We start from the raw sequence: 21391 nt of genomic DNA, 5'->3' as shown, positions 1-21391 counted from the left end.
ATTGAAGGTTTGTTACCATAACTTATTTCCCCTAATCAATCTTGATTTAATAGGAAGAGGTATTGTGGAAAATATTTTACTAACCCAGGAGATTGTCACAAATATTAGATTAAGAGGGAATTATGCTAATGTGGTGATAAATTAGAAATGGCCAAGTCATATGACAGAGTTTCATATTGATTTATCATACACGTTCTCAGAAAAATGGACATCAAGGAAAAGAATATTGATATGATCTGGAGGCTGTTTGCTAATTATTGGTACTTAATTTAGTTCAATGGAAAATCAAGAGGATTCTTTCACTCTACAAGAGGTGTCAAGCAAGGATATCCACTACCTCCAACTTTGCTTATCATTTTTGTAAAGGTTTTTTCTAGGGCTCTTAATGCAATTATGAAAGATGATAATCATAGCGGATTCTGTATGCCTAGATAAAGAGATAAGACAAACCACTTAGCCTATGCATATGACAAAATCATCTTCACCTATACTAATTCTACATCATTAGATATGATTAAATCAACTTTACATTAGTATGAAAGAATTTCCAGCTAGAAATTAAATGTTGATAAATCTTTTTTCTATATACATCAGAAGTTAGTGAAAATCGGATCCACGAAGTAGCTGCTAAAACTAGATTCTGTAGAGGTAACTTTCTTTTTATATACTTAGAATGCCCTATATTCCATATTAGTAAGAGGATATCTTATTATAATTAACTTATAAAAAAATATTTGAGACAATCTTTAGCATTGGAAAGCGAATCTTATATCATATGGTGGAAAGGTTATTATGATCCGTAATGCCTTAAAAATCATGACACTTTATTTGTTGTTGGTCATGGAACCTACCAAATATACTATTCTTTAGATAAATAGGATATTTTTTAGGTGGCTTGGGGTAATAAGGATGAAGAGAGATGTAGATATTGGAGAGCCTGGTCAAAGATACGTTTACCTAAAGTAGAAGAAGGAGTTTCAAATCTTTATTTGAAATCTTTGATGCTTTACTTGCCAAATTGTGGTGGAATTGTCCACATTTTTGTAGAACATATATTGTTATAAAATTCCTACTATAGTCATATAGAGAGAGGGATCACAATTTTTGAAGAAGATGTTGGAAGCTAGGCATGAATAAAGAATCTAATCTATTGAGAACTGAAGAATGGTACAACAAGCTTTAGGTATGGTAACTAGACTAAATTGAGTCTTCTGTATTAGATAGTACCACTAAAAAATAGTACATTCAACATATTAGTGAGGCTATTTTACATGAATGAAGCATGGAGTGTTGTGTTTCTCAAACAATAACTGCCAATGCAATTAATTAACCAGATTTTGAAGGAATATCATAGAAGACTTCACTAATATGTAAGGGAAAAAGTTTTATGGTTTCTAACTGATAATGGTAAATTTACTATTAAAAGTTCTTGGCAATTCAAAAGACATAAGGAGAAGGAGCATTGGTTTTTAAACAGATGTGGCAGTCAGGTGTTCTATTTAAATTTACTTTTTTACCTAGAGAATTTTAATGAAAAAGATACCAAGTAGATGATGTTTTTGCTAGAAATAGAGTGTATATGGCTTTCGGGTGTAGACGTGATATATCTCAAATTGAGACTCTGGAGCATCTATTTCTTACTAGAGAATTAGCTTATAACATAAGGTGAATTTATATAAATATTGCAGGCTTTCAAGGGAATTTTATTCATATTAATCAGTCAATCAATATGTGGTTCTAAGTAGAAAGTTCACCTTGGATTAAACCATTAATATAAGCAGCCCGAGTTTTCATTTTTTGGCTATTATGGAAGAGAAGAAACTGTATTTTTAATGGAAGAAGTATGTCGAGGCATAGGGTAATTCATGATGTTAATTAGAAGTTGTACCTTTTTGCAATGACTGGTCCCCTACAGTAGCAGATCTCCCTAGTAGCAGGCCATTATTAATTGATAAAGTTGAGAACAACAAGATTGTTGGGAGGAGAAATTCTCGGGTAGTAGATGGGATTCACCACCTAGATGTTACTAAGAATGCAATATTGGTCCGTTAGTAAAAAACTACATATATTATAACGCTATTGTATTTTGTTTAAGGGATTGCCAAGATGATTTAATTCATGTTGAATCGAAGTGTGATCCCTATACTACTTGTTGTAAGGCTGAGACTTTAGCCATCCTGGAGGGTTTGAAGTGTTTTGTGGAAAATAGGATGCTACCACTTATATTGGAGACTATGAGGACTGGGATTATCCATGAATAATTAGTGTGGAGGTTGAGTTGATTAAATATTTGAGAAATAAGGGGGAAGCATAGGTCAAGCATAACTATAGAGAGGGAAATCAGCTTGCAGAATTTTTAGCTAACAATTTGGTTCATTTAGTAGGTACAATGACTTATCACAATAATCAGGAGCTACCACTCTAAGAACAAGAAATTTTACTAGTAGATAAAAGCTAGATTCCATGTATAAGATTTACAAATAAAATTAAAGTTTCAGTTGCAAACTGAGAGAGAGTGGGATAATTCAGAAGGTTAAAGAGATCAGCACACAAGAAACAACACAAAGCTAGAGACTATGTATAATTTACCTAAAGATTGAGAAAAATAATTATAGAAAATAAAATATCATCTCATAGGTTTTCGCATGAAATTTAATTAATATTTTGCTGGTGGTATTAACTTTGATTGAGGTTCATCTCACCAAAGAGGGATCAGAATAAATGTGAAAAAGATATGAAATTACAATAATAATGGTTAAATAACCTCAATAATTTTCTTTACAATAGAAGTACATGCAGAAGTAGCAATCACTAGACTGAGTATCAAGCTACAAGAACACTTCATGAATTGGAAAAAAGCATGGCACCGATGAGATATGAGGCTGCCTCAGTGTTTCTACCAAAGGATTGTCTTAGAAAGATGCAACGATTGCCTACAAAATAAATATTACTATTGATAAAGGAAGAGGAAAGGGCACATAGCTTGTGATTTTATTTAAGAGTGTCTTGAACTCAGCTCAAGCAGCTCAACTTCTCCAGCGGTCATATCGAATAAGGTAATGCATTGTCTCATTTGCTCCATCGACTTACTTTCCTAAATAAGTCTAGATATTTCTTTTTTTTTATTTTTAGACAAGTAGTAGGTAGGCTTTCTTTTTTGCTAGATTTTGGCCTAGTCTTGGTCTAGTTAATTTTGTTTTATTCCTTTATAAATATGTTTTTTGTGTAATAAAGGGCCTAATGCCAACCAGTTAAACCATTTGGAAAGGATAATTGAGTCAAGCTCAAAAAAATACCAGCAAATAATGTTATCCTACTAAATGGTGAGAAAATACCCCTGAGCAATACATAAGCAACTCTCAATTACAAATCTACAAATGCCATATTATAAATTAGGATGCGATCCAAAATAATCCAATACCCTAAAAATCTTACCAACATATAAAATAAGATTGTCCAAATCCCCAAGCACTTTTGAAAAAAGTAAAACAAACATTTACTGAATATTTTGGACTTATCTGATAATTAGAGATCAAACTTCGAACCTTGTAGTATGATATATGTCTACCAGTCACCTCACTATCATATTTTTTTGACCAGTAACAAAAAGAGATGGTTTGTCCAAAACAAAAAATCCAACACTTGAAAGCTTAGAACATCAAGAACCAAGAGCTCACTACCAAAGCTAACTTTATTCCCTATGTTGCCACAGATGTACAATTCACTAAAGATGAGCTATAGTTTTCCCATTATCCATTTTAGTTATCCTTTGCCCATGACTTTCTCTCTAAGGACTCACAATAAATAAGAGTTTGACATTTATAAGTGCGTATGGGAAATAAAGAATGTCATAGCTTCAAGAAATAAAGCTGATGCAACCCATAAACAGTCCAAATAAAATATGGAATTTGGAAAAATAGACAAAGACAAACAAACCAAGATGAAATCGGGCAAAGTGATTGCCTTCCCAACTGATGACTTGACAATCCATGAACCCAAAACTCATACAAAGACAAGGAATAGAATGCCTTTCAAAAAGATGGTCTTCTTAATCATAATTGGTTTTCACAATATTATGATTTGTCAAATCCATCCACTAGCTTGATACTTACAGATCAAGTTGTTATAAATTTGTAAGGCTTAGAGACGAATGACAACCCATTCCCTACCTATAGGCCATGGATGACACAGATCCTATAGAAGAATACATGAAATACAATAAAGATATTCTTGGCATTGATGCTATTAAACCCAGAGAAAGGGAGTGCTCATCCGATGAAGACTCTTCAGATGGATATTTAGACACCGGTGAAAGTTTTCTAGCTAATAGATACATTAAAGAAAATGAGGACTTAGTTGATTCTTAAGAATATGTTGAAAACACTCCTAGATATCCTAAGGAAGACTATCCACCCATATCCACAAATTATTCAAAAGAGACAGAGGCCTCTCAAGTAGTCGATTACCAAGGTAAGATGGTGAATGATCCAATCTTGAAAAGAAGGTCAGAACAAATAAAAATTAAGATGAAAACCATTAGAACTGGATTCCATATTCTTGATGGCATTAAAATTTCAATATGGTCCCAAAGGATTTAAGACTTAAAAAATTGAATAGCGATGAAGAATCTTGTTAAATGAAAGAAATATATGATAATTTTAGATTTTTTTCTCTAGATTTTCTAGAATCCATAGAGATTCATATAACACAGTTGGGTTTATTGATAAGAACACTTATCTTACATCCCAAGATTTTACGTTTGTTACTAAGATAATACAGGAGGTCTTCTGTAGAGTTCATGTCAAATATATAAAAAGATGCATAGGAAGCTACTCAAGATAAAGTTCTTATCATTCTATAGTTATGTTATCGAAATATAGTTCTAAAAGATGGCAAAGATTTACTTCAATATAGAAGGAGACCCCAGCAAAAATAAAGCCTTTGTATCATCACTGTTGACAATGCTAGCAGGCCTCCAATATAAATTGTGAAGGAAAAGTACAAATCAATAACAATCCCACAAGTAGGCTACATCAAGAAGGACCTCTTCTAAGCCTTTGACAACATATACACGATGTGATCTATACCAAAGAAGATCATCTAGAACAACCCAACTCTTGATCAACCATGCAACTAGAACAATCTCATCACTAAATCCAATTGCCCATACTTAAGCCATCATGTGAGGTCTAAGAAAAAACTACAATTTAGGAGGTTTAATCTACCATGCCCTCCAGAAAATAGGGCAAAGATTTTTATATGCACTAGGTACTTTAAAAAAAGAAGCTTAATAAACTACAAGAAAGAAAATGGACGCTTCTTCTACAGAAATCCTGGTCATTTTCAAAGAAGTGTCCATAGGCAAAAAAGTCAAAGCACTCAGTACATCTTATTGAAAGGAAAGCCGATCACACAATTATCTATCTAAGCAAAGAGGACAATCTCAAATTGGCCTTCTCACTCAAGGAGAAGCTAGTAGAGGGGACCCTCTTCTACATAAATGTATATGAAGAATCAGACCAAATCTATGCAAATAATCTCTACCTGATATCCAGTGCAGGAGAAGTCAATGAAAAGTAGACTTGTCAGATTCTCATGCTTAACTCATCAGGTCTTCTATCTTCAAAAATAATAGACTACCCTTAAATTTTTTACACAAGTATGTGAATAATATCGATCCATCTATTCTTTTAGAAAGAAAAACTTTCTATGAGCTTCAAGTGTTTAGAAAATATAGAGGATCAATATTTAAGTTTCTTATAGTACATCCAGATTTACATTCTTCCATCTATTCATTGAACCAGCCAATGACTTCTCATTAGAGATTTTATGGTTATTATAGCTCTTGTCTCACCAATACTATATCCTCCTAGAGTTCAAGTATGATTCCTTTTAGTATTTTGATCGAATCTAACCAGCTCTGAAAAAGGTGCATTTTGTTGTTCAAGACATGACAATACTAGGTTTGATTCTTCAAATAATTTTATGATGCAATGGTATTCATGATATGTTATTCGGTGGGAATCATGAACCATGACATGTAAACTTAGCCAAAAATTTCACTATTCTAGAAATTTCCTATGTCAATCCTATCCTCAGAAGAGAAATACTATAAAGCACAATGCTTCTTCTTCAAGATAAACATATTCATTCAAATAAATATGGCCAGAGAAATGGGGAACCTGGAACTACACCAATGATCATCCCCACTATAATGAGGTACAATGAGAAACAAATAAATATCAAACTCTTTATGAAATCACAAGAGATGAAGTCATTGATTCCATCAAAAGTATATGGCTAAATGTTCTACAATAGAATACAAAGGTTTATTTAATAGGAAGGGTTACTTTACTAGGTCCCTAAAATGAAGCTTGGAGGACCACCAATGCCGTAAGCAAAAACACAGTGTTGAATGGTGGATGGAAGAAGGATATTCAAGCTCATTTCAAACACCATCAAGCAATGCAAGGAAAGAAGACGCCAGATGACATGTCCAAGAAATTACCACTCACCACCTACCCAAGTTTACCACAAAACCCACTTAGATAGTTACCCTCTTAAAATTGTTTGCTTACTAATTGTTTATCAACCTGCTTTTAAGCTGACAACAATCTACTAAGTTACCTACTTGCACATGTTGTCCCATGATAAGAATATATTTGTTTTTTATATTTGGATTCATCACATATTTGTGGGGCCCTATTTGAATAATGTAGGATATAAATACCTCAAAAAAGTGTGTGCTATAATAGGGCTTTACTAATTTAAGAATAGTGGGCGACATGGGTGGTAGTGTATTTTATTTTAGTCTATTTATATTAGGGATTCATTTTTCTATAAAGGAAGCATAGGTCTTTAGGTGGATATCTTCATCTTATCCACATAAACCCTCTCTTGTAATGTTTCCTATTATAAGTATAAATGTTTGATGTCTAAGTTCTCTTTCTTGCTCCTCTCTTCTGAAGGGATAGGTACTATGATTCTCTAGGTTGAATTAGTAGGGTAAGGAAAGACTCAGATAGAAAAATTTACTTATTGTTATTACAAAATATCCTTCTAAAGATATTTCTATTTTTATTATGTGAAATTATCTATGTCCATTCAATATAGATTTCTAAGTACTTTCCGTGTTTATGAAATGAAATTTTCATGGTCAACAAAATAGATTTCCAATTTGTGTTATTTAATTTTATATAAATATTGTTAATTTGAATTTAGGTAAAACTTTGTTTCTTAGACTATTAAGGGCGCTAAAGTCCATGGGAATACCGTAAAAATCTTGTGTGTGTATTATATGGAATAGTTGTGTTATTGATCGTCCTAAAGATTTATTATGTTTTAAGACTACAAAAGTCAAGCCATCTCATTGAAGGTTGAGAATTCTTTGTTCATGGCATACCATCTTTTAAGGTTAGTGGATGCATAGCCCTAGTTGTAAGAAAGTTATTGTGGTGTTGATAAAGGCTTTGATTTTGCATGGTGTGTCGCTTATATGTTCGTGAATCCTCCTTTCATGTTAGAAAATTAGAACTCTATGGTTTGTGATATTCATACAAATTTAATTTCGTATGGCGTGCCACTTAAAAATAGATAGGGAAAGCGGGGCAATAAATTAAACCACAAGCAATATTAGGTAGGGAATAATTATAGAGCTCTAAATTTTCAAACATGATAGGAGGTTCCACATTCATATAAGCAACACTCCATAAAAAATCAAAGCTCTATCAACACAAAAAACCATAAATTTATTACTTTACAACATGAAAGGTGGATTCACGACCATATATGTGGCAATCCATACAAAATAAAAGATCTTACCAATACCATAATAGTTTCATATAACTGGATTGTGTTGTTGGATGGTTTTGTGTCTATTGTTCGCTGGTTTGTATCATTTGGTGTCAGATAAAGGTTTGATTATGTTCCTGCAAAATAAAACTTGGGCTTGTTAACTTGAAAATAAAAAAAAGTGTTGAAAACCAAAGCATCTAAAAAGAAACAATTTGATCCATTTTGGTGCTTTGGCCAAAAATTTGAGCCTAGATCGATGAGATTTGTATGTTTTTTGGTTGTTTCTATTGTTAGGTCCTTTTTCACTAACACTAATAGAGTCTAGATCTGAATTTTGAGCTAAATCTGAGTTGTTCTTGAACGTGTGTTGTTTTGTTGAGGATTGGTGGCTTGAAAAAGTGTTGTTAATGTTTGTTGTTGAGGATTTAAACTTGAACATGTGTTTTTGATATTTGAGGGTCCAACGTGAACCTAGTATTTCCAATTTCCAAGGATGTGTTCTTGTTGTTCTTCACCATCTTCATATCTTATTGAAGAGAGAGTTTGATCTTAGAAATTAAAGAAAGAGAGTGTGTCTTATTGTTAGTCTTGAAACATATTCCAAGACTTTTACAAAAGAATATAGGGGACCAAAATCCTTTCAATAATACTAATTATTAAAAGGGACAACGGGGTCTTCCCAAGACTTACCAAAGATAAAAGGGGGACAAAGACTTTCAAAAGGTTTTTTGCCAAAAAGTGAAAGGAAAGTCGAGGCCTTTTAAACTTTAAAAAAACTCCAATTATTGTTGTTGTTCCCTCTAAAACTGAAATTCAACTCTTCCAATTGAATATTGATCAATTCAAATTGAAGGAAAGAAAAGTTTTTGAAATTTCAACAATTCCAACACCCAATCCAAGGCTGCCACGTGGCTGCCGCACCACCACCCTTCAAAAATGACCTAAGGCTCTAAATTTCAGATTCTTAGTTTCTTTACTTTGTTTCCTTAGTTGTATTTCTTTATTCTAATACTAATTAGCAAATAGTAATCATCTACTAATTGTAGAATTAGTTATTTGAATCTATTTTTTTGTGTTAAGCATTTTTTGTGTGGTTTTATCTTTAGTAATTCATTGTAGTTTCTTGGTTCAATTCTGTACATATTCTTTGATTTGTTACAAAAAATAATATATTCTAGCCTCATGCCACAATTGGTACTGAATAATCTCATTGGAGTGTAAATGAGATACCATCATTTGTGACACCAATTAAGTGATATTTCAAAGGTGTGAGCTTAAGAGCTTGTGAGGATTTTTTTTCTTTTCTAGACTTAACTTGTTTGCTACATTTTTTGTTTGTTTAGTATTTCTTATGATAGGTAAAATGTCAAATGAAGGTGGGATTCCTAGTTGGGATAAGTCCCTTATTAAAAATGTGATGCTGTGATTAGCCGTATAGAAGGATGAATGGAAAGAATGGAAGGAAGAATGGAAGAAATGGAGAATTCTCTTTCAAATAGGTTGGATAACATGATGGCGCATCCAATTTTACCCAAATACACCCTTTCCAATCCACCAAATTCTTAAGTTTCCATGATTGGCCATGCTCCAAATGAACTTCAAGATAATCAAAATAACTCTTGCACTCTAGTAAACGAGACTAGTATCTAACTAAGTGTGAAAGATATTTTATCTTTAAGTAAGCCTAATGTCTCTTTACTTTATGATGATAACGTAAAACTTGAAAGCGTGGAAACCTAGTTGATCCTTATGATGACAAAATTGACTCTTCTAGTAAAAGTGATTTGTGTCCACCAAGTGTTGAAGAGCTTGAGATAAGTAATTGTACATTGTCCTATAGAGATAATGTGGACCATATTGTGTGTGAACATATCCCACTACTTGGGGATGTTTATGATGAGTTTAAAGCACCTCAAGTGAATGGTGATATAGAAATTGTCTGCCAAATGAATAGGAATGACCCTATAATTACCTTTGTTGATGATCATGAAAGTATAAAAGGTTTAAATGATTGTATTAGTGGTAATCTTAGGGAAAATAAGTGCTTCCTAAACTCATGTCCATGGACACTCTACCCATTTGATCTTTGTGATCATTTAAAGTATGGTAGTTACATGATTTTTCCCATGTTTTGGTATCATCATAACATTTAACCTAGAGTAGACAATTCTATAAAGACATTTGCTTTAAAGTCCTTCCTAGATGTTATTGATGTTTGTTGGAATATCTTGAATGTGCATAAAATGTGTGGCTTCCTTATTCCGGATGGAAAGTTATTTATTGTTCAAAGAAGAGTCTATGGTTTCCACTTTATAAACAACTCTTGTTCATTATTTAATGTCACACTTATGTGGATAGACTATTTGATTCTTTCTTTAAAGGTTATTCAGGTAAAAGGGAAGTGAGGTACTTAAGTATGGTTTCTTGTGATATGAAGGGTAATCTACTCCTTAAAGACTCCTTTTTTCCACCCTTACTTGTTCGAACACGTTATGATTTGCTTGGTTATGTTATTAATGGAACTCACTTAGGGAAATTCTTTAGGATTTTCATAGTCGAATCCTTTGCACTCTAAATGTTGACTTTCTTTCCAAAGTATTGAAGGATGTTTGGCTATATGTGAAGTGAGTGCAACTTTGGAATGATGCTATGATTATTTATACTAACCTTAACCCTCTAGCCATAAGGAGTTTGTGTATGTTTGTCATTCCTTTGGTTTTACAATGTTTGGATTCATGGTCGAATCTTTTTCAAGAAGGGGAGGATGATACGAGTCAAGGGGGCATCATAGCTTTTGATGACACCATTGGAGGCCACATACGTAAAGACTCATGCTTGAGGCTGCCTAAAAAAGAGAGCAAGTGTTAAAGTGTGATGAATATCCCCATTACACTCCAAGGCTTCCCCCATTAAGGGTATTTTTGTCATTGCATAAAGCATAGAGGCACCTATGGAGTGTAGCCTCTTAATAAGGGCCTTTTGGTCATTTACTATCTAATAAGTTTAGTACAAGACTTTAAATAGCTCCTCTTAGTTAATTTTCAGCAACTTGGATTATAATTTGATAGATAAACTCTTTGAGAGTGCCTTGCAAGTGTGGATTCACACGCGAAAAGTGTGGAATCACTTGTATTGGATATTAGTTTAGAAATGGAGGTTGCTTGGAAATTCCAGTGCTCTTGTGGTCTTTGTAAGAACTTGGTGTTGCTTATAAGAATCTTTGGGTCATAATGTTTGATAAACATTTTGGTACTTTTACTTGTGAATTCATATGTCAAGTTATTTATCTATTTATCATTATTGCTTGTTGTCTATCTTGTTCTCAGTTTTTGTATTGAATCCATAGCTTATTGTTGTCATCTTGTTATCGTGCTGTTTGCTGGCTTTGTGTATATTGTTGGCTAGATTGTATCAAAATGTTTGCTAACTTTGGATTTATAATGTTTATGTAAAGTTAAAGAAAGAAAATCAGAAAGCTATTGTGTGAACCAATCAAATATTGTTTCATAAACATGGCAAGTTCTTCAAAATCTATACTGTGTGGACCAAGCCAATTTCATTCCATATACATGGAAAGAACTTAAGAATTCCTTGTTGTAGTCACAACAAGTATAGTTTCCTATGCTAGATGTATTTTTATCCCACTACTCCGCACTGAGTAAATAAAGTACCCATCCCTTCAGAAGAGAGGACCAAGAGAGAGAACATAGCCAAGAAACATTTTTATTGATAAAATAAAACTTTACAAGGGGGGTTTTAAGTAGAGAAGATAATTTATATGGAGTATCTTATTTAAGTAGAAAAGCTAATGATCTCAAACAAAAGACCTATGCATCCAATTATAGGAGAAGGAAGACCTAATAAAAGCAAACGTAAAATAAAATACATTATCATATGTGGCCCATTATTCTAAAAATATAATGCCCGATCCTATATTCTAAAAATAGTTAAGACCTATTCTAGAAGACACTGCAATGAAATATTTACATATTATTTTATTCAAATTTGGACCCACCAATTTATGATGGATCCTATTAAAATAAAAAGAATATATGTCGTTGACATGTGACAACATGTGCAAGCAGGTCACTGCGCAGCTTGTTACAAACTTTCAAGCAGGTGATAAGCAACTTGTGATCTTCTTTCAAGTTGGTAGGTAAGATCCTAGTAGGATTCCACTAAGTAGTTGGATAAGAATCTTGTATGATAACCCTTTTAAGTGGGTAACCCAACTAAAGATGTTTGATGGTAAGCTTGGATAGGTAGTTCCATAGAGCTTTTGGTGAATGGTAACTTCTTGTACATGTAATTCAGCATTATCTATTCATGCAGTGTTGGATGGAGTAGGTGATGGGCTCATGTATACTTCTTCCATCCACTAGTCAGCATTGCATTTCTTCCTTCCTACTGGCCGAACCTTCAGATTCCCGTGTTGGAAATTTTATCTGAATGCTTTTGATGGAACTGGTAAGTTGATTTTACATAATTTTGTATGATGGTTTATATTCTTTTATTGCTATTTGCACCTCATCCTTGTGGGGATGATTATTGGTGTAGTTCCTCTTTCCCTATATTTTTTGCCATATTTCTTTTGGCATACATCTATTTTGCTGAAAAACAAAGAGTTGTGCTTTATAGTATTCATCTTCAAAGGATAGGATCAACACAAGAAATTTCCAAAAAGTGAAATTTTCGATTAAGATTAGATGTCATGGTCTGAGATACTCACCAGATAATGTAGCATAAATACCATTGCATGATATGAACTTTGAAGTATCAAACCTAATATTATCGTAGCTTGAACCAAATCACGAACCTTTTGAGAGCTTGTTGGATTCATTCAAAATTCCCAAAGTCATCGTTCTTGAACTCCATGAGGATACAGTATTAGTAGCACTGGTACTAGATTAACTATTAGAGTTGTTGCGGAAAGTCATTGGCTAGTACTATAAGACTTGGAAGAATGGATTCTACAAATGTACTACAAATGGTTTCAAGATGGATCTACCATAATTTTTGTATACTTGAAACTCATAGAAATTTCTTCTTCTCTTCGAGAATGTATGGATAAAAAGCAACCAAATACTAGTTGAACAGATCTGGGAGGTAGTATTTTATTCTAAAAGATAGAATCCCTGATGTGTTTAACATGAGAATATGACTAGAAAAATTTTTGTTACCTTCTCTTATACTGGGTATCCGGCATGGATCATCCTCAAAGAAGCCATCTAATTCCTTTTATATGCCTAAAGAGAAGACGGTGTCACTATTGGTTATTCGTTAAGTGTGAAGACAAATTCAATGTAGTCTTCTTTTCTGAGATAGATGCCTTTGTGATTAGCCATCTCATCGAAGACCTAGATGGATTCCATTGAACTTTTTGCCTAAGCAGAAATTATTAAAAAGTGACCATGCTTTTTGTAGCTGAAGTTGTCATTCTCTTTCTTGTAGTTTTTCGAGAATCATTTTATGAAGTACCTGGTGCGCCTAAACATCATAGTTCTATTATATAAAGGCCTAGGCAGTTTGAACCTCCGAAAATATAGCTTTTTCTTAGACCTTTCTTGGTCGCTTGAGCAAGGGAATTTGGATTTTATGACTAGCTTATTCCTACCACATGCCCGATCAAGAGCTGGATTGTTTTGGATGATCTACTTTTGTACAGGTCTCTTCATGGATATGTTGTCCAAGGCCTGGAAGATGGCTTTCCTGATGTATCCTACTTATGGTATAGTTATGGATTTGAACTTCTCCTCCAAAATTGCCATTATGTGGCCTGCTAGCATCTTTAGTAGTGATGATATAAAGGCTTGCTTCAAGATGGGAACTCCACCTAGCATAATGTAAATCTTTTCCATATTTTGGAATTGTATATAGATAACACATTTGTAGAATGATATGCACTTTATCTCAAATAGCTGCCTGCACAACTTCTCCTATCTCTGGCTTGCATTTTTTTAGAAGACTTCTTGTAGGATCCTGGTGTTGAAGGTAAGATCATGGAATATAAGATAACTGTTCTTATCAACAATACCAAGTGAGTTCCACTAAGCTCAGAAATTTCAGAGAATCTACACGTAAACTCTTAAAATATTTTGTATTTTTCTGGTTCAGGTAGATTATTTGTTGCCTCCAAAGCCTAGATGTCTTATTTCCTTTTAGCATGCCAAAAATTTTAAGTCATTGAGTGTTAAGGTGTCAAATCCACTTCCAATGGTTTTCTTTACTGATGTTTTTAGTTATGGCCTTTTTTAAGAGTAGATGATCACACCGTATCTTGGTGATCAACTACTTTAGAGACTTCTAGTTCTTTAAATCAGTTCATGAACGTAGGAGATAATTTTATTTTTGGGATTCAATTAAATATTTAGGAGCATCTCGCAAATATTATTGAGAATCGACCGATGAATCTTAATTACCTACTATATATTCATCAGTTGGGAAGTTACTATTTATTTTATCTCATTCATCCATAAGATTTGTTTGAGGGGTTGATCTTGGTCATGATATAGATGAAAGACAAATAATTCATAAATGTATTTCAAATATTCCTCTATAGGATCATCATGAGACGATTGATTCATTATAGAGCTCTGGGATAACTTGATTTGAGATGATTAAGTCATCATTAGAGAAGACTTCTGGAAATTACAATTTGTTATAGAGAAGTCATTATTTGATAGATTCTAATTCTTAATCTAGTGGCTTTTCACTATGGTTATGTCGGTCATTATCAAGAACTATAGGATCTAAATTTGAGAATACGGGGTCATGTATTGGATCATACTAACTTGAGCTTTTTAGGTTTTACAATTCTACATCCTTTGGAACCTAACTAAAATCTTTTTTCCCTTTGACCTGGTTCTATGACATCTCAGCTTCTTTCTGGGCTGCCATGGAATTTTTTCATTCCTAGATGTATTTCACAATATCAAACTCATGTTCATCCATTGGGGTTGGAGTGAATATAATATACATAGATGAACAAAGTGGCTAGGTGGAAAAGGTTTGGCGTAATCCTTGTGGTTGATAAGTTTTGGGTAATATTGTAGATTTTTTGATATTTTGCGGCTTAGTGTGGCCATATTTCAAGAAATAGGTTCTTTATTTAAGTGAGGATATTTCCTTTCCATGTTGTTCAACAAAGTATAGAACTGAGATTCCTGGTGAACATATATCAGACTGGATGGTCTGCAGCCTATCTTCTAGATCCTTGATAAGTTTGGCATGGTGGATGGATGCTTAATCATCTTCTAATATAATAGCATGTACATTTGGAGCGTGGGTCATGTTATCCTTTTAGAATTGTTTGATAGAAATATAACTAGGAAAGATAAAAATAAGTTTAAAACTAGCTACGACAGCAACACAAAACCGAGAACAAGATGATAAGAAGCAAAAACACAAACAAATGCTAGAAAGTAAAGACAGTAACTTGATATAAAAACCTACAATGAACTTAGAACCAAAACGTATATAAAATGTTAAGGCCCCTAGGACTTATAGAATCAAACACCAAGATCTTACGTGAACCCAAGAAGGAAATCAATTCACCTCAAGAACCCCTGTATCTAATCAAAAGTTCAATACAAGTGAATCAACACTTGTCCTAGTTACACTTTCACCAGAGAGGTCTCACAATGTTTCATTCAAATATCCATAATAGACTAACTAATGAAATAAACCTAATGAGAGATTATTTATAGTCTAGTAGAAAATGATGTGACCAAAACACCCTTTATGAAAGTGGGGGCGTTGGATTGTTTGGAGTGTCAAGACTCTTATTCCCACTTCAACATATGAAATCCATAAAACACCCTTAATGAAGATGCACACTCCAAAGCCATGGGTTCTTAAATCTTCAAAATGTGAAATCCCTAGGAGCTCTCCAGTAGGAATCAAGGCAAGCCCCCAAGCAACCTTCTATATATGGTATTGCTCCATTGAGTAACCAAAAGTCTCCCAATACATGCTCTTTTCCCCTCAACATGACCAAAGCTTGAGTCTTTATGTGGTTGCCTCCTATGATGTCCTTAAAAGCTATGATGGTTATTTGACTCATATCATCCTACACTTCTTGAAAAAGATTCAACTTTGAATCCATACCTTGCAAAACCAAACAAAGGACAAACAAGCACAACATCCTCCTGGCATGAGGGTTAGGGTTAGTACAACAAATAACATCATCATACAAAGGTGGTACACACTTGAAATATAACCACAAATCCTTTGTTTTAGTCATGAAACACTTAGTAAAAATTTCACAAAGAGAGTGTATAAGAAAATCACCAAGAGATAATGAAACTACAAATGTCATTATGGTATCAACAATCTCCAAAGGTAAGAATACCTTCCTCATAGGAGCCATAAAACACAATTGTTTCTTCATCTCTTTAGTAGACCACAGCAAGAATGGTGGAACCAATGGTTCACACATCCATAATGGTTTCACGGGGTCAAGGACTAAAATGATCCTTGTAGAATGATTAATCAACCAAGTGGAACATCCAAGAGACTTTATACATCCAAATAAGTCAAGTCCAAGACTATCATGGATATAATCATATGGAAAGGGGTAGTATAGAATGGAATTGAACATGGAAGTCTCCTCCAAGGAGATATTATCAAAAGGGATGCCATCGGCCAAAATATTTTTATCACATAATGCACTCTAGGATGGAGTAAAATCTTTTAGGCACACCATGATTCTTCCTTTTAGGCAATTCATGCAAACATACTATGTGCATTTGATGAGATTATGAATATCATAATATGCATAAAGGTAATGTAGAAGGGTACTAAGGACATTATTCTCATCAAATATGTATTCACATGTAGGAGCACACCAAGAGTGAAAGAGACTTTGCAAGCACTTAAGACCTCTAATTTTCCAACAACTTCTCGAGGGAAGGTTTTCCATCATGGGAGCCATGCCATTAGGGAGGGTAGAGAAACTACTATGTAACAAACCAGTAGAAGAGAAGTAGTCCTCCCAAGAACTTTTTTCCCTCTACTAATGATGTTAATCCTGGTCCTAAGAGTCACACAAGATATTTCAAATTGTCCAACACTATGAAGGTGACAAGAAGCCTTTAAAATCCTTGAACTCTTCTACAAACAAGAATTCGGCTTGGCATCCATAAGTTATGGTCTACACAACTTAATCTCAAGTGTGTCAAATATGGATGAAAATACATTAATAACACCCCAAAGGGGCAATGACACAATTTCCCTAGGTCATCAATCATGAAGCCGTCTTTAAGAAAAGGGTCTCTCATCATAACCCAATAACAAAGAAGGGTATCATATGAATGGAATTTATCTAAAGTGTTTTCAAGAGGTAACTCTCTCCTTTACCTACAAGTAGTGATACCTTGGTAAAAACTGGAAACACTCAAGTATGGATCTCTCGGTTCTATTTATTACTCCCCTTCTTTAGTGAACTCTTAACTTTCTTGAGACCTCCTCTTATGCACAACTTGGGTCTATTAAGTGGATTGTAAGTCCCCAAGAATGACTTTCCATCATAGGTATGGATACTAAAATTCACAATATGTAACACCTCGAATCTGTTACCCGAAATGCTACACGGTGCTCATGACTTCGAAGGACCACAAGCTAACCCATGACTGATATCTGTACCTAAACACTGCATAATATATTGTATAAATGCAGAAATAAAGGCTGAAAGGCCATAAGGTTCAAAAACTAATAAAACATAACATCTGAAAGTACGGTATATCAATACCAAAACAAACTGAAACAAAATTGCAATCTAAAAGGCCTTTAAAACTGAACTATCTGAATAAGAAGTTGATGGGACATGTCCCCAACTAACTCCAACTACTGAAATAAACTATTTAATAACTCTGACTACTGAAACTTGAATGCAACTGATGCTCACTGCTAACTCTGACTGCTGAAACTTGAATGCAACTGATGCTCTAAAGCTCGTGCTTTTGAATCTATGGTAAAGAATAAAAACCATAGAACAAATGCATCAATAGGATTGAATGTACTGGTATGCATATGAGGTAGGTTGAATGCAAAGTATTCAAATGCATGAACAATGCTAACTGACTGTATAACATGAACATGAGAATATATGTATGAATAAATACTTGTAATTGAATTTATGATGGTACTGACTACTGAGTCAGATCTATGTCCTCTTCTAGTAGACCATATAGATCGTTAATCTATTCGTTCCTAAAGTAAAAATTCTTCCATCAAATACTTACACCCAGTTTAGAGAAAGATACCATGCTGAGGTTAGCATCTAATTACCTTACCTAATGTTTATTTGCTCGATATGGATCTAGGGAGAAACACCACCAACCTGTGGCTACAAGTCTTTCATGAAATGCTTAGAGTTTCTTCGACACCTTATCCAAGAATATGCCATTCTCTAGAAGTAGCTTTGTCTTCGGTAGGTCAGTATCATACAAAGTTTGACATTCCAGGGCCATAAAGTGGGTTTGATCAAAATCTCCTATTTTGAGATTTAGAAACCTGAGAACAACACAAAAGAATTAATTATCAACATTTAGGTGTGAAGACTATGTTATGTTATTCAATTAAACAAATGGAGTGGTGTCTTAGATATTTCTGGGCAACAAATAGACTTGAATAATTATTGGTCCAAGCTGATAAACAGCCTCAGATGATGCAATCGTGGGCCACTGATCTACGATCGTGCTAACACAATCATAGTTATAGAACCACCATTGTGTCAACGCAATCATGGTCCTATGAAAGCGATCAAAAAAAATATGAAATATCCCACCAAATTTTTCATACTCCAAAACATCCAATTTTAATTCCTATTTGTGTTTCAAATCTAAAATTTGCATTATGAACATAAAACTTAGTCTCAATATATTTGATCTTTCCATTATAACACGGGAAAACTAGAAAGATCTTCATTTGGGCATTTAATCGAACACTTGGAGTACACATTCTATTTCTATCATTTTGAATAATTTTGGTTACTAAAGATTTCCCTAAGCATGTGCACATCAGTAACAATAGATAACCACACCAAGAAAGTATAATTAAACAAAGTTTTAGCATGCAAAGTTATATTTGAGGCTATTCCTAAAACATGAGTTCTAAGGACTACACATAAGCATTAAAGATAATTTGAAGTGCATACTAGATTGAGATATGCTGGGAAGGATGCAATGCACAATTGGATGCTCAACACACAATCAAATGTATGTGAAATTTTAGAGAAATTTGAAAGACTTTGAAAGATGGAATATGGTGGGGTGTGTCTATTCAAGCCTTAAATAGCCTTGGCCGCGATTACAATATAATGCGTACCATAATCGCAGTAACTGATGACAATTTTTGGTCCTCTATTTTCCCCTGTTTAGCCTACTACTTAAATGTACCACACTTCCCCTTTATCAACTTCATTCTAAACACCTTGTAGTACCATAATTTCATGGATTGGTCACAAAAAATCAAACCTACTCTAACAATCAAAATTTATAGGATACAAACCATTTCATGGCATTGGTGGGTTGCCTCTCACCTAGCGCCCAAATATCGTAATTGTACGATGTTCTTCAACTTTCAAGTTGGATCTTTGAGGGATCAATCACCCACTTACTTGTCCACTATATCAATGATGGACACCATTTGAAGCTCCATTGGTTCCTTTTCAGTTTTACAAACCCGGAAAGACACTATATTATTTTTTATCAAAAATTTCATCTCCCCTTGCTCTATATCAACAACTTCTCTCCTGATTTATAAAAAGAGTAACCCAAGGATAATAGGTATTTCTTGGTCAATTTAACAATCTAGGATTACAAAGTCCGCCAAAAAAATAAAATGATCAGCCTTGTACAAGACATCATACAAAACTTTAACCGACTTCTTTACGAAATGATCCACCATCAAGAGTCTCATTATCGTAGGAGTAGCACTGACCAAACCAAGCCTTTGATAAATTTCATATGGCATGAGATTGATACTTGCACTAAGGTAACACAAGACTTTCATAAATTTGTGTGTTCCAATGGTGCAAGGGATTGTGAAGGCTCCTAGATCCTTTTTGGATATCAATGTCTTCATTAGCTTAACCTATCCCAGAATTTCTTGAATGGCTTCCATCAATGGGATATTGATTGAAAGGTTGTTAACCTTGGTGAAGAATTTCTTGAATTTGACATTTTCCTCTTTTTCCTTGAGTTTTTTTTATGGAAAGGAGGAGGGATCTTCATTTAGGACAATGGATCACATTTCATTTAATCACCATGAACTACCTTAGGAGTTCCATCCTCATCAACCATCTTTTCATTTATCATTGGTTCTTCAGCATTCCGTTCTTGAAATTTTGGAGCCTCACTATTAGACTCAACCACAAGCTTCTTCTTTGTGTTCACTAGATCATCATGAAACTCTTTATTACCACAACCTCTAGTTCACTAAGTTCTTTAACACTCCGAGTGACAATTTTTAAAACTTGAGCATCAGTTTTTGAATTTTCCACCCTATCACAAGAAAGGCCACCCTTAGGCCAAGGATTGAGTGCGGTTGAGATCTATCCAATTTGAGTCTCCAATTGCTTGTTTGAAGCAGAGTGTGATACAACAAGCTGGTTGATTTGAGAAAATTCTCCCTTTAATTCTCAGACCGTCTTGTCCATCCCTTCCACTTTCATCAAAATTCTAGTAAGTACATCCTTGGCCTTGAACTTTTCAAGATCCATGGGGTTTTACTCTTTACTCTTTACTAGGTCACGAGGGGGCAGATACATATTATACTCTCTTTCATTATCCCTCCAATCATGATCTTTATCCCTATCACGCTATTCTCTTTCTCAATATAATTGGTCAAACCATGGTTCCCAACTTGCCTTTTTAGGACGGGCGAGAATCCCCCCGTGTAGTTTGCCAAATATCTAAGTTCTTCATCAAGCCTCTTGGTTTCTTCTTCATCGTATCCCTTATATTCTATGGAATTTACCCTTTTTGGTTGCACCCATCATATGCTTTGTAAGGACGTCTAATTGTGTCATCATTCTTTCCATATTTTTGTCCCTCTCTTCTTCTTTCTTCCTTTGCTCTTTATCCATATAGGAGGTGGTAGGGGTACCTTTAGATAACTTGGTGTCCTGGGTGTGCCACACCCTATTTTTATTTGTGATTTGCTCAATCAATGTTGAAGCCACACCATATGAAAACCTCACAAGTGATCCACCGGCCGTGTTATCCACCACAGTCTTGTTATGTTCATCTAACGGCCTATAGAAAATTTATATGATCATCTTTTCTGGTATCTCATGTCCAGGACATTGCAAAAGCTTTTCATTAAATCTCTCCCATGCTTCATATAGAGGCTCCCCATTGAGTTGATGAAAATTAATGATTTTATCCTACAACTACAACATCTTTGATGGTGGGAAGTAACGATCTAAGAAAACATCGGTAAGCTCGGCCCATGATGTGATTGACCCAGAGGTAAGAGAACTAAACTACAACACCACCTCACCCATTAGATAGAATGAATAGAGGTGTAGCGGTATGGATTCTTATGAGATGTGAGCAATGTAAAATGGAGCATACACTTCCCCAAAAATTTTCAA

The 21391-nt window shown here is 34.2% G+C and overlaps 1 non-coding gene across 1 annotated transcript; it reads left to right on the top strand.

Annotated features, from left to right (window-relative positions):
* Positions 1–21083: 21083 nt before the first annotated feature.
* Positions 21084–21189, top strand: LOC124889082. Its single transcript, XR_007047699.1, has one exon. It is a non-coding gene; the product is annotated as a small nucleolar RNA R71 (small nucleolar RNA).
* The last annotated feature ends 202 nt before the right edge of the window (positions 21190–21391 follow it).

This window comes from Capsicum annuum, chromosome 11, assembly GCF_002878395.1.
Source record: "Capsicum annuum cultivar UCD-10X-F1 chromosome 11, UCD10Xv1.1, whole genome shotgun sequence".
Lineage (NCBI taxonomy): Eukaryota > Viridiplantae > Streptophyta > Magnoliopsida > Solanales > Solanaceae > Capsicum > Capsicum annuum.
The sequence above is the reverse complement of the archived record's forward strand: the minus strand, read 5'-3'. Positions and strand labels throughout refer to the sequence as shown.